The sequence below is a fragment of the Penaeus japonicus genome, unplaced genomic scaffold (assembly GCF_977035675.1).
Source record: "Penaeus japonicus unplaced genomic scaffold, GWHDUDI00000001_assembly GWHDUDI00002364, whole genome shotgun sequence".
NCBI classification, from domain to species: domain Eukaryota; kingdom Metazoa; phylum Arthropoda; class Malacostraca; order Decapoda; family Penaeidae; genus Penaeus; species Penaeus japonicus.
In genome coordinates, this window is record NW_028236766.1 from 27,501 (window position 1) to 40,000 (window position 12,500).

The 12,500-nt window shown below is 37.3% G+C and overlaps 1 non-coding gene across 1 annotated transcript; it reads right to left on the reverse strand.

Moving 5' to 3' along the window:
• Nucleotides 1–3,966: 3,966 nt before the first annotated feature.
• Nucleotides 3,967–4,050, reverse strand: TRNAL-CAG (transfer RNA leucine (anticodon CAG)). The gene has a single exon. It is a non-coding gene; the product is annotated as a tRNA-Leu (tRNA).
• Nucleotides 4,051–12,500: the final 8,450 nt, after the last annotated feature.

A 12,500-nucleotide genomic window follows, 5' to 3' on the forward strand; every position in this document is an offset into this window, starting at 1 on the left:
ATATTCCCCATTGTTTACAGTATAATTATAGAGTGCCCTCTATTGAGTGGTCGCGTCATCATCGGTCGTAGTTTCCTATCCTGAGAAATATATAAGACGAAGACTCAGTTGCTGTCATCATGGCGCAGTGTGAGGGTTATTCGTGGTCGCGGCATTTTCATCTACAGGACTAATTACGCATCACAAGTGCCCTGAATAGGGGAGATCCACAGGGGGGCGTAGCTCCCTCTTCGCAAAGGCTGACTTCAAAACTAGGCAAAGTGAGGTAGGTAGTTGGGATAAGGTTTTCGTGATACCGAAGTAGCACGAGGTAGCACGAAGTGCCTTAAAAAGGGGGGGTCCAGGAGGGGGGCGAAGCCCCCCCTTGGCTAGGGCAAACTTCAAACCTAAGCAAAGTTAGGTAGGTAATTGGTTAAGATTTTGCAAACGAAATATGGCCGGAATTCATATTTTACCCCGTAATTTCCCTGATCTACTTCATGCCCTCCCCTACTATCGGGACCCAGATTGTGGGGTCCAGGGGTGCAAGCGCTCATTAATTTCACTATAAATGAATAGTAGAGGTTGAGAGGAATCCATCGATACCACTTTTGTGGTATTTAGCGGCGCGGCGTTGTTCGGAAAATTTACCTCGGAAAGCTTTGGATATGGAAACTGAAACCTAAAATAAAGCAATATAGCTCAATAGCTAATCAGGAAAACCTGAAATAGTACAGCCACCCCTTTGTCCATTTTCTTTCTCCATGACATGTCTCACGTGCTTTTACTTCCTGAAACCTTTTTATTCTGCTTACAACTAACTAAAATAATGCATGCATGTATGATATTTAATGAACGATTATATTTACTGTTTTATTAGTTTTATCATGTGTGTTTTATCATTATATTATTGTATGGTATTGTAAAACTCGAAACGTTTGAAATCAATGATGTTACCTGCTGTTCTGGCTATTAATTTCCTTATCAAGACCTGCTTTCCAGCTAGATCAACAATATTACAAAAATATTCATCTATACCTATATCTATCTATTCATACATGTATATTCTGTCCACAGCTATATTTATGATAAGGCAAAGACGTGGAGATGTGGCAATGTCTGGTGGAGTCGCCACTCCTTTGGCGAGGCGTCTCAATTGATGGCTTTCCATTCACAGAGGAACGAGAGGGCAGGGCAGGAAGGGGCCATGTTATATGTCACCCCGCCTATGTTGGGAAGAAGTCTTTCTATCAGGGTAGAAAAGAAAAGAAAAAACAAATCTCAGACAAAATCTAGGTCGAGTAAACCGGTGTTTTCCTCTATCAGAGATCATACTGAAGTCATGATCACCCCATTAATGACTGCATTTGACTCTGCTCCTCTGATTTAGAATTGTGTATTTTGGAAAGCTTAGGATATGGAAACTGAAACCTAAAATAAATTAATATAGCCCATCAACTAATCAAGAAATGCTGAAATAGTACAGCCACCCCTTTATCCACTTTCTTTCTCCATGACATGTCTTGCGTGCTTTTACTTCCTGAAACCTTTTTATTCTGCTTATAACTAACGAAAATAATGCATGCATGGATATTTAATGAACGATTATATTTACTGTTATATTAGGCAGGGCAGGAAGGGGCCAGGATCCACCCTAACCTCCGCACTCACTTCGCGAAATAGAAAAATCTCGCGTACTTTCTATGGAGTTATAATATTATTATACGAATTGTTATTGTATAATATATTATAGTTATTACATTAGTTTTTATATTATTTGATCATTATACATGGATATTAATCTTTTTCTGATTATTTAAATACAGTAGATTTCTCTTCCATAAAGGGATAAGTGCTATAGAAAATTCATAGCTTTGGAATTGAAAAGGGGACTTGCCTAAAGGATCACTTGGACAATGAGAGCTTTTCTAGGACAAACTTGAAACCTCATTTGAATGCTATTACAGGTATATTGCAATATATAATTCAGAAATTATATTTTTTACTTATTAGTAATCAATTTTAAGAATGTTTCTTTATCTTTGCTTCTTTTTTATATAATTAAAAATTTAAGGAAGTTTCCATCATCATTTTCTTCCTTTTTCCATTTACTTTTTATCTGTGAAGTTCGACACACTTTTATATATATGTACACATTCTCCAGTGTGCTTTGTCGATACAGTCATTCTCCCCCTCCTCTCTGTCTCTCTTTGTGGACAGGGTTCTTGGCAACCGTTGCAGTGACCCGATCTCATGATCCTCTCGCCTTCCCTTCCCGTAAAGCCATGGACTCCCAGCGTCACAGGGATTCGATTGTCCTCCGCCGACGCCAGCACTTCCACGACCAGGAAACCCGCGGCAATGACGAACAGACCTTAGAACACGCCAATCCAACCCTTACTGCTCACGAATGGAATAAATAAGAGCATTGAGTGATAGTCTATTAGCTGCAAAAGGCTCATCAAAGACCACTGAGAGACATATCAATATTCCATTGCGAATTAATATATATTCATATCTGAATCGGGAGACACTAAAGGTTTAATCTGAAACAAGCATATAAGATATTATGGAACCCGGGAGAGATAGTAATGTTAAATCCATAACATTTTTGATGAAGAGAATGATTATGACGGTGATATTGATAGTATGGTAATATAATATTAGCAAAGTAATAAGGCAGATGTAAAGTGTCCAAAGAGCAATATCATTCAATTTACTGATAAATGAATTAAAAAATGAATTCATATATATGAAGATTGAAATAAATAATGCGTTTGAAGTACTCAGTCAATATATATAATAATTTTGGGAAGCACACGTTTTACAAGGATTCCTTTTTTTCTTTACTGGTATTTTTCATATCTCTAGTAAACTTAATATTCATAATCAACCTGCGAATGAAACTTTACTTATGCAAATTAAGAATTAATGTGAGAGGATTAACCAGTGTCAAACATGAATTACCATAGTGATTATTACAATGTTACTAACATCACAACTACCTGCATCCGCAGTTAAATTTTAAGCAGTCCAGTCGCAAAAAACGGAATATATGAGAGCGATTGAGTGAGAGTCTACTGGCTGCAAAAGGCTCAGCAAAGACCACTAAGAGACATGTCCATTTCGTATGCCATTGGGAATTAATACATTCATATCTAAATCAATAGACACACACACACGCACGCACACACACACACACACACACACACACACACATATATATATATATATATATATATATATATATATATATATATAGACATATATATAGACATATATATAAATAAATATATATATATATATGTATATATATATATATATAATATATATATGATTATATATATATATACAATATATATACATATATACATATATATAATATATATATACATGTGTTTTTATATATACATCCATATATATATATATATATATATATATATATATATATATATATATATATATATATATATATATATATATACATATATATAGATATACGGTTGTATATTCATATTCCTATTTATGTATATATTTATGTATAGATATATATTTTATCAATACATATGTATATAGATACAAATATATATATATATATATATACATTTATATATATATATATACATATGTATAAATATATATATATATATATATATATATATATATATATACATATATATGTGTGTGTGTGTGTATATATATATAATACCTTTTTTTTCTATTGACGAGTACATTATTACCCCCCCCCCCCTCCTCAAAAATATATATAAAATAAAAATAGATAAATAAATAATAAAAAATAAAAACAATCCCTGGACAAATCTACCTGAGGTTACGGAATCTTTTGCGAATGTCCAGCTACGGGATGTGGTATGCGCATGCTAACACCCGCGACATACATGCATATACACAGAAACACTCTCCCACATACACACATGGATCTTTCTTGCGTGCGTGTGTGAGTGTGTCTGTCCTGTTAAAATCCTGTGTCAGGAGTGGGATTCGAACCCACGCCCGGAAGACCGGACTGCGACCTGAACGCAGCGCCTTGGACCGCTCGGCCATCCTGACTTATCTTATTCTACTTTGATATAAAACAAAACTCAAAAGGAAGACGAAGAAGAAAATGCAAGGCAAAGTAAGACTAGTCACAGAAATGATAAGGATGATAAAAATAGTAATGATGATATCCATTAAAGTGCTAATGGAAAATTGATAATGGTTATAACCATGATGATAATCGCAAGACAGGTAAAAGTAGTAGTAGTAGGAAATGATAATGGTAATGAAAATACCAATAACATTAACAATAACAGTAATAGGGTAATGATAATGATGGAAGTGATTATGACAACCATACTGATAATGATGATAGTAATGATAATGATAATTGCAATATTAACAATAATTATTATGTCTATCCCTAATACCGTAGTTACCGAGGAAAGCTTATTTCCTACAGTGGACTGCTGGGTCCAGTTTCTAAATTTCAATATAGAAAAGAAACAACATTTCGACCCTATTTTGTCTTCGGTCACTAACTGCTTCTTCCTGACTGCTTCCGCCTGGAAACCCCGGCGCCACACAGCCCTGAGCTCAGAAGAGGATGAAGTGTTGATCCGGATGAGCGGAGTGTGGCTGACGAGAGAAACCCATACGACCCCAACCAGAAAGATCTCAACCACTTGGTCGGAGACCTTGGTCTCACAGCGTCTCTTGCCAAGCCCTTGACGTCCAGACTCAAGCAGTGGCGCTGGTTATGAAAACGTGCATGTTGCAAATCAGAAAAGCGTCGCCAGCCTTTTTCACGCTTCTTCGCCCGTTGAGATGAGCTTTCCTTCTGCCACGATGTGGTAAATTTTATAAATATTGTTATCCTGGACAGAAAAGCAAAGTTTGAAGGAAATATTGGCCATATTCATTCCTTCTAGGCGCTAGCAAATAGGAAGTAACAGTTGCTACCCAAGATCAACATAATCTTCACCATCCTTTAAGAGACTCTGTTGTTAGAATTACACAGGGAAAGCAGGCTACGAATGATAAATATAAAGATAAATAAACAGGTAGATATTGATGTTAAACACACACACACACACACATATACATATATATATATATATATATATACATATATATATATATATATATATATATATATATATATATATATATATATATATACATGATGGCGACTTCATTCTGGATCTTTCAGCCATGGGCGTCATATTTTGCATTTCAGAAGGATTCAACATGATATCTATGATAAACTTAATATACCACTTTTGATATTAAAAAGTTGAAGATTGAAAGGACTAATGTGTTTGAAGTGCTCAGTCAATTGAAATAATATGTTTGGGAACTACTAGACTAGTACGACTCGTGTCTGAGACCTTGAAGAGCTCACACCCTGTTGAAAACACAGCAGCAGCAAACAAAAAATCTTGTGACACTCGAGTTACCCTGGGTTACGGGGCCTCTTGTTACGCTAGATATTGTTGTTTCTGTGTTGATTAACGTAAGGAAAGTAGAGTAAACGCTGCTTTGCACAGATTTTGCGCACTTATAGTGCTTTGCCTGCACCTTCAGTGCTTTTGTTTTTGCAGGTGACACGAGACTATAGTAGGAGTAGTCGGCCCCCACCCCAGACCCGCAGCTCTCTTCTACGCCAGGGTAGCCCTTACGGGCTGTGACCCCTGGGTATGGAGGCCCAGTAGTCTGGGGCGTCCTTTGGGCGCAACTTTTTTCTTTCCCTGATTTTTTTTGTCCATTTTTACGTGTGACCTTCCTGAGCCTACCGGAGTTTACCTTGTGACCTCCTGTATTCGCTTGGGGGTGGGCATTTACTTACCGTCCCTTGCATTTGGCAGGTTCGGCGGTAAGGAAGTGTCTTCCACACAACTCCGATCCCTTAGTTGGTACTGGAGAACGCAACCAGGCTTCCACTAGGGGGGGGGGGGGGGGGGGGGGCGAGGACGTGTAACCGAAAGACTTCTTTTTAATCTCTTGGCTATTGGGATTAGGTTGATCCAACAGTTAAGGGAAAGGTAGTCCCCTTAGGACAACGGGCTTTGGCCCAGGGTCCGGACCTGTCCGAAACCCGAGTATGGTTGATCCCCCGGCTACCCTTCTTCCTCCTCAAGGAGGAGGGGCGACTCCGAACTCATCTAAGACCAAAACGACCACTGATAGAACCCCGACCAATGACCGACCCAGAAGACCATTTATTGATATCCCTCCAGAGAACGTAAGGTATGTGAACATAAGATGCATGAAGGAAAATCAATCCCTGAAAAATGTCAACCCCTTTATCATTAAGAAGGTCCTTGATGGTCAAGTGGAAGGCACTTTTGATTTTGTCCGAAAATTGCGAGATGGCAGCCTCCTTGTGAAAGTACAATTTAAATCTCAGGTTAAGGATTTGCTTAAACTGACGCAAATTCATGACCTTCAAGTTAAAATAACTATTCCTGTTGGCCCAAATACCTGTAAGGGAGTAATCTTTCACAGGGATTTGAGGACAATGGAAGAAAGGGAAATTCTTGAGGCCATGAAAGACCAAAGTGTAGTAGAGGTAAATTGTATGACAAAGAAAGATGGAGATGTGCGAGTAAAAAACGGATTGTGTTTCTTGACTTTTTCTTCACCCAAAATTCCAAGTACTGTTAAAGTTGGATATGAGATCGTTCAAGTTCGACCCTATATCCAAAAACCAATGCGTTGCAATAGATGCCAAAAATTTGGACACACCTCATTAAGATGCAATGATAAAGATACAGACAAATTCATGTGCGGTAAATGTGCTGGAGCCCATGATACTACTATATGCACGGAAAAGACACTCAAGTGTGCTAACTGTGGAGGTCCCCATCAGTCAGGCTCTGCTGAATGCAGCAGCCTGAAAACGGAGACTGAGACATTGGCATACATGAGAGAGCACGATATTAGCTACCGTGAGGCCAAGAAGAAAGTTGACGGTTTGGCAAGCAAACCCAATACTTCTTACGCCTCAGCAGTAACCAACGTTTCCAGTGCAAGCAGTATTAGTCAGCAGCTCGCAGCTAAGGACAAGGAAATTTCCGAATTGAAGGAAACTGTTAAGGAATTAATGTATCAAATTAAAGAATTGAATAAAACAATAAAGGAAATTGCTGAATCAACCCAGCAAAAAAAGCATCACAAGAAGGATGATACCAAATCACAATCTGGATCACACCTCTTAGTCCAGGCGACCCCTACTAGAACTTCGTCTGGTGGTAGTTCTGCTCGTAAGAGCAGATCATCCTCCGCCGGGCGTCTCTCTAGTGGAGGGGAGCAGGCCATGGAGGCTACTGTCTCCAAAAATTCCCGAGAGAGGCCCTCAGGAAGCGAGGGAGAGGAGGAGGCGCCTCCCTCCCAAAAAAAGAAAATAAAAACCGCCGGACAAGGCACTTCCAAACCCCATAAAACGTAATCCACGCGTATACCATTATACAATGGAACTGTCGAAGTCTTAGATCAAAATTAAACTCCCTTAGATTATTAGCCTCGTCCTATGCTCCCGATATTATCGTTCTACAAGAAAGCCATTTAAACGACCAAGTCTCTGACAAGGTCGTTTCGCTAAGAAACTACCATTTTTGTAGAAAAGACCGAGAGGGAAGGGGTGGAGGCGGAGTCGCCATGTACATCCACCAGAATCTCCCTTTCACTGGCGTGACGATTAATTCTACTTTGGAACACGTCGCATGCAAAGTAAAATTCAATAACACGTATCTGACTATATGCTCAGCTTATTGTCCACCTGATAAAATGGTAATCTATGATGCGCTTTTTGCTATTCAGGACAGTCTGCCAAACAATAAATTAATTCTAGGTGATTTTAATGCTCGTCATACATCATGGGGTTCCCTACGGGTGAATGGTAGAGGTGAGCAAGTAGTTAAGTTGATCAACGACTCTGATCTGGTTCTTCTAAATGATGGTAGTCCAACGCGAGTGGACGATAATACCGGTAATTTGAGCTTTATTGACCTATCACTGGTCTCTTCAACACTAGCAGCCAAGTGCCTGTGGCACACCATTGACGACTCGTTGGGAAGCGATCACCTTCCTATTTGTATTCAATATTCATGCAACACCACGAGGACGCCTTCAGCACCCAAATTTAACGTAAAAAGAGCAGATTGGGTCGCCTTCACAAGGAGCGTCAAGCTCGAAGTTGTTGGAGAAACCATTGATGATAAAGTAAACAGTGTTCAAAATTGTATTATAAATGCAGCAATGTCAACCATCCCTAAGACTTCGATAGATAGCGTTAAGCATAGAGTTCCATGGTGGACACCAGATTGCCGCAAGGCGCTATGTGAACGAAATAGAGCCTACAGGCTTTTCCACAATAATATCACAAATGAGAACTTTCGCAATTACAAACAAGCGAGAGCTAGGGCTCGAAGAACAATCAGACAAGCCAAAAGAGACTCCTGGCGAAGCTTTGTCTCTACGATTAACAGCAATACCAGCATTGCAGAGGTTTGGTCCACTGTCAACAAAATCAATAAAAAAGAACATCTTTAAAAATCAAAAACATCACTCATGAGGGAAATGAATATGATTCACCTAGAGACATTGCTAACATAATCGCCAGGCAGTTCTCTTATACAAGTAGCTCGGAAAACTACAATCCTGCTTTCCTGACCACCAAGGAAGCATCCGAGCTGCAACCAATTCACTTTGCCACAGGAGATGACTTTGATTATAATAAAGATCTTACAATGAACGAGGTTGTCCGAGCCCTAGAAGCCTGTAAAGGAACATCCCCAGGCCCCGATGAGATTCGATATGAGATGATAAAGCATCTTATTCATGATGACATGATTAAGTTGCTAGAAGTGTACAATGATATTTGGAAAAGCCAGGCAGACCAGTCTTGAGTGGATGCAATGCCCCCACAAGACCAGTAGATAGACTCCTGACCACCTATCTTACCCCTCTCTTAGATCTCCTACCAGAAAGACTACAGGATACCACAGCTTTCTTAAGGAAAATAGACACATTGCCAAGTTTTTCACCAGGCACTATAATATTTTCCTTTGACATAGTGTCTTTATACCCCTCCATTCCCCAGGAGGAGGCCTCATGGGTAGTGGCAAATTTTTATGAAAAAAATTACCCATATGTAAAAGAAAAATTGAAGACAGACTACAACATGATTGCCCCCCCTCCGTACCTTATAAAAGAGGGAATAGACCATGTCTTACAAGGCACACTCCTAAGATTCAACAACAATTTCTATAGGCAAGGCAAAGGCACAGCAATAGGAGCTTCAGTCTCAGTTGCAATTGCAGAAATCTTTGTACATGCAAGCATAGAAATGAAGAGGAAAAAGCTTGAGACTCAGCCATCAGTCTTCTACAGATACATAGATGATATTTTTGGCATATTTACAGGCACAGAGGCTGAACTCCTGGAATACCATGGAGAACTAAATAAGATACACCCTGATCTGAAATTTACAGTAGAATATAGTAAGAAAGAGCTCCCTTTCTTAGACACTATGGTGTATTTGGATAACCAAGGAAAAGTGCAAACTACAGTGTACCACAAACCATCAAACACTCATCAGTACCTGCACTTCCAATCCTGTCATCCCCCAAGCCTCAAGAAATCATTGCCGTACTCACAAGCTTTAAGAATAAAAAGAATAGTGAGTGAGCCACAGAGACTAGATGAAGCTTTGAGAGACATGGTGCAGTTTTTTAAGAAAAGAGGATATTGCAATAGAACACTAGGATCAGCTCTGGAAAGAATTGGAAAAGTGAACAGAGAAAATCTTTTAGAAAGAAAGGATAGACCAGCAGTAGGTCGCCTTATTTTTCCTATGTTATACTCTCCTTCACTGCAGAATGTCCTGAACAACTCCCTGAAAGAAATATGGGAATGGATAATAGAAAATGCAGAAGGGACACCGTGGCAAAGAAAATTTACAGGCCCCCATCCCATGATAGCTTGGAGAAAAGGAAAAACCATAGCTGATCACTTAGTAAGAGCTCAATTTCCTAGACCTCAGAAAGTCTAAAAAGAAATTTAATGAACATGAATAGTAAAAAACAAAAAAATACCATAGAGAGATATATCACACATAGTTATGGAAAAATAAACATATACATTAATACTATGGAAATATCAAAACAGGAAATAAAAAATCGATATAAAACTAACAAGACAAGATTTAGTTTTACATAAGAAATATTACCTAAAGAAAGAATAAGACAGGAATGAACAAATAAAAGTCGGTATTGGCACCTAAATACAATAAAAAAATAAAAAAATAAAGAAAACAGATATATATATATATATAGAAATCTACCAATGTAAAATACATATATATGTATATAAAACTATATATAAAGCAACAAAGAAAAAAGTTATGAATACAATAAATAACCGGATAAGGAACAAATAATAAAATAAAACAAAAAGAAAGAAAGAAAATATAAACTTGGAAATAAAATTATAAATCAGATAAGCATTTCAAACTAAAAAAACAAAAATAAATATAAAGACAATACAGCAAAAGTGTAAGGAGTGCATTCCAGACAGCCAACAAGGAGAGGAACTGGGAGAGACAACCCACATCCCACAGACTCCAGCTTTCTGCACCCTCTCACAACAGCAATAAGATACCTAAAAAAACATAGATAATTATCAAAATAACAAAGAAAGATAATATTTGAAAAACATAAAGAACGGGAAAAAAAACTTTACAAATATTAAAAGATCCGCCCAATTACTCTAGAGAGAAAGACCCCCAATTCCCCAAGGATAAAAATAAACTAAATAAATCATGCCCTAAGAAAACAAACAAATGAGTAGATTAAAACATCTAAAAGAAAATAACACTGAATAGATTAAAGTTATCAATAGTAAAAAATAACAAGAATAAAAAGAAGTTGGAAAATCAATTGAACATTTCAAAAACAACCCAAATTCAAATATTTCAACCAAAATTATATCTGAAGATATAAGGACAAAAATTCCAATTAACAATCAAAAAAATAAATTTAAGATATATAGATATAGAGCATAAAAGCCTTAACAAAAGCGAAGACAAAATATGAATTGATTAAAAATAATAACTAAAACGAAAAGAAAATATGAATTGTCTTAAAAACAATAACAAAAACGAAGATAAAAGCGAAATGACTAAAACCACGTTTTTTTAAAAATCGAAATAGGAAGGATCAAAAATATAAAACATGAAAAGACAACAATTAGACTATATTTAAATATACATGAAAGGAAAGAAAGAAAATATTTGCTGGTTTTTACCTAAAAATAGATATATAATGTTTTTTCTCAGTAATGTAAGGCCCAGTAGCATAGAATCCTAGTTCCCTGGACTCCCATACCAGGGAGGTGAGCTTTTCACCTGAAGCTAGTATAAATAAGCCTGTATGTTACTTTTACTGAGTATTAAGGTATCACCTTTTCCACAGGCGAGTTGTATCTTCTCTTCTAGTCCTCAGTCAAATCTAATATATTTTTCTACCTCCAACTAATAAAACTGTTAGTAATTTCTTTTTTCGAGTTCTTTCAGGAATCAGGCAGTTGCGACAGGACAACCAAAGTAATAACTGATGCTGAGCGTAACAAGAAAAAACAATAAAATATTCTAATTCAAGTATTCCTCTGAAGGGCACGTGTCCAATACTGTCCATCCACACAGTCCATTATGTTTCAAAACGAGGAAAAATAGCGCGCTCTGCGGCTGACGGATGTAAACAATGAAGTAGAGCACTTAAAACAAATTTAATCTATGGAAATAAAATTTAGATTTACTTATTTCTCTTTGTCAATTTTACGCTATTAATAAGGAAAGTAAATTTCATCATATTTGAATATAATTAATGATTTAAAACAAATTCGAACATTTAAAAATATAGTTCTTGATTTGATTTTGTTTGGCCAATAGGACGACGGGAATGTTTCACGCGGAAATTCGGAATTATCGTCTGACTAGAAAGATGCCAATTCGCACAAAAATTGACAATTTCTCAGAAAATTGACGGAAAAGTGCTAGTGTGACAGCGCCTTTAGGCCCACAGCACCGCGGCGGAAAGCCGCGGTGCAATAGACTCGAAGACCTCAAAGATAAAGTTGGTATAGATCTATCTACTATCGACACCCTGGTTCATTCAAATATAGCGCCGTGGGAAACCCCTGTAAGGTGGCCAGATGCTGCATCTCGCGCTCTCCGGGACCAGGCGCGCTCTCTGCTCTCCCGTTCTGGCTGTCCTGGCCGGAGGACTGGACGTTGCCTGTCGCCTGTTTTTTTTTTATTTTTATTATTATCTTTCATTTTATTTGTTCGTCATTTTAGATTAGTTTCCCTTTTAACTGAAGTTTTCTGTAATTGCTTTTATTTTATTTTTATGTTACGAGATCTCTTATTGAATGGTTTTATTTGTCATCAAGTTTTATTTTTTGTATTTTAATATTTCATGAACTTTTATGGTCTCAATGTTTCTTTGATTTTATTTTAA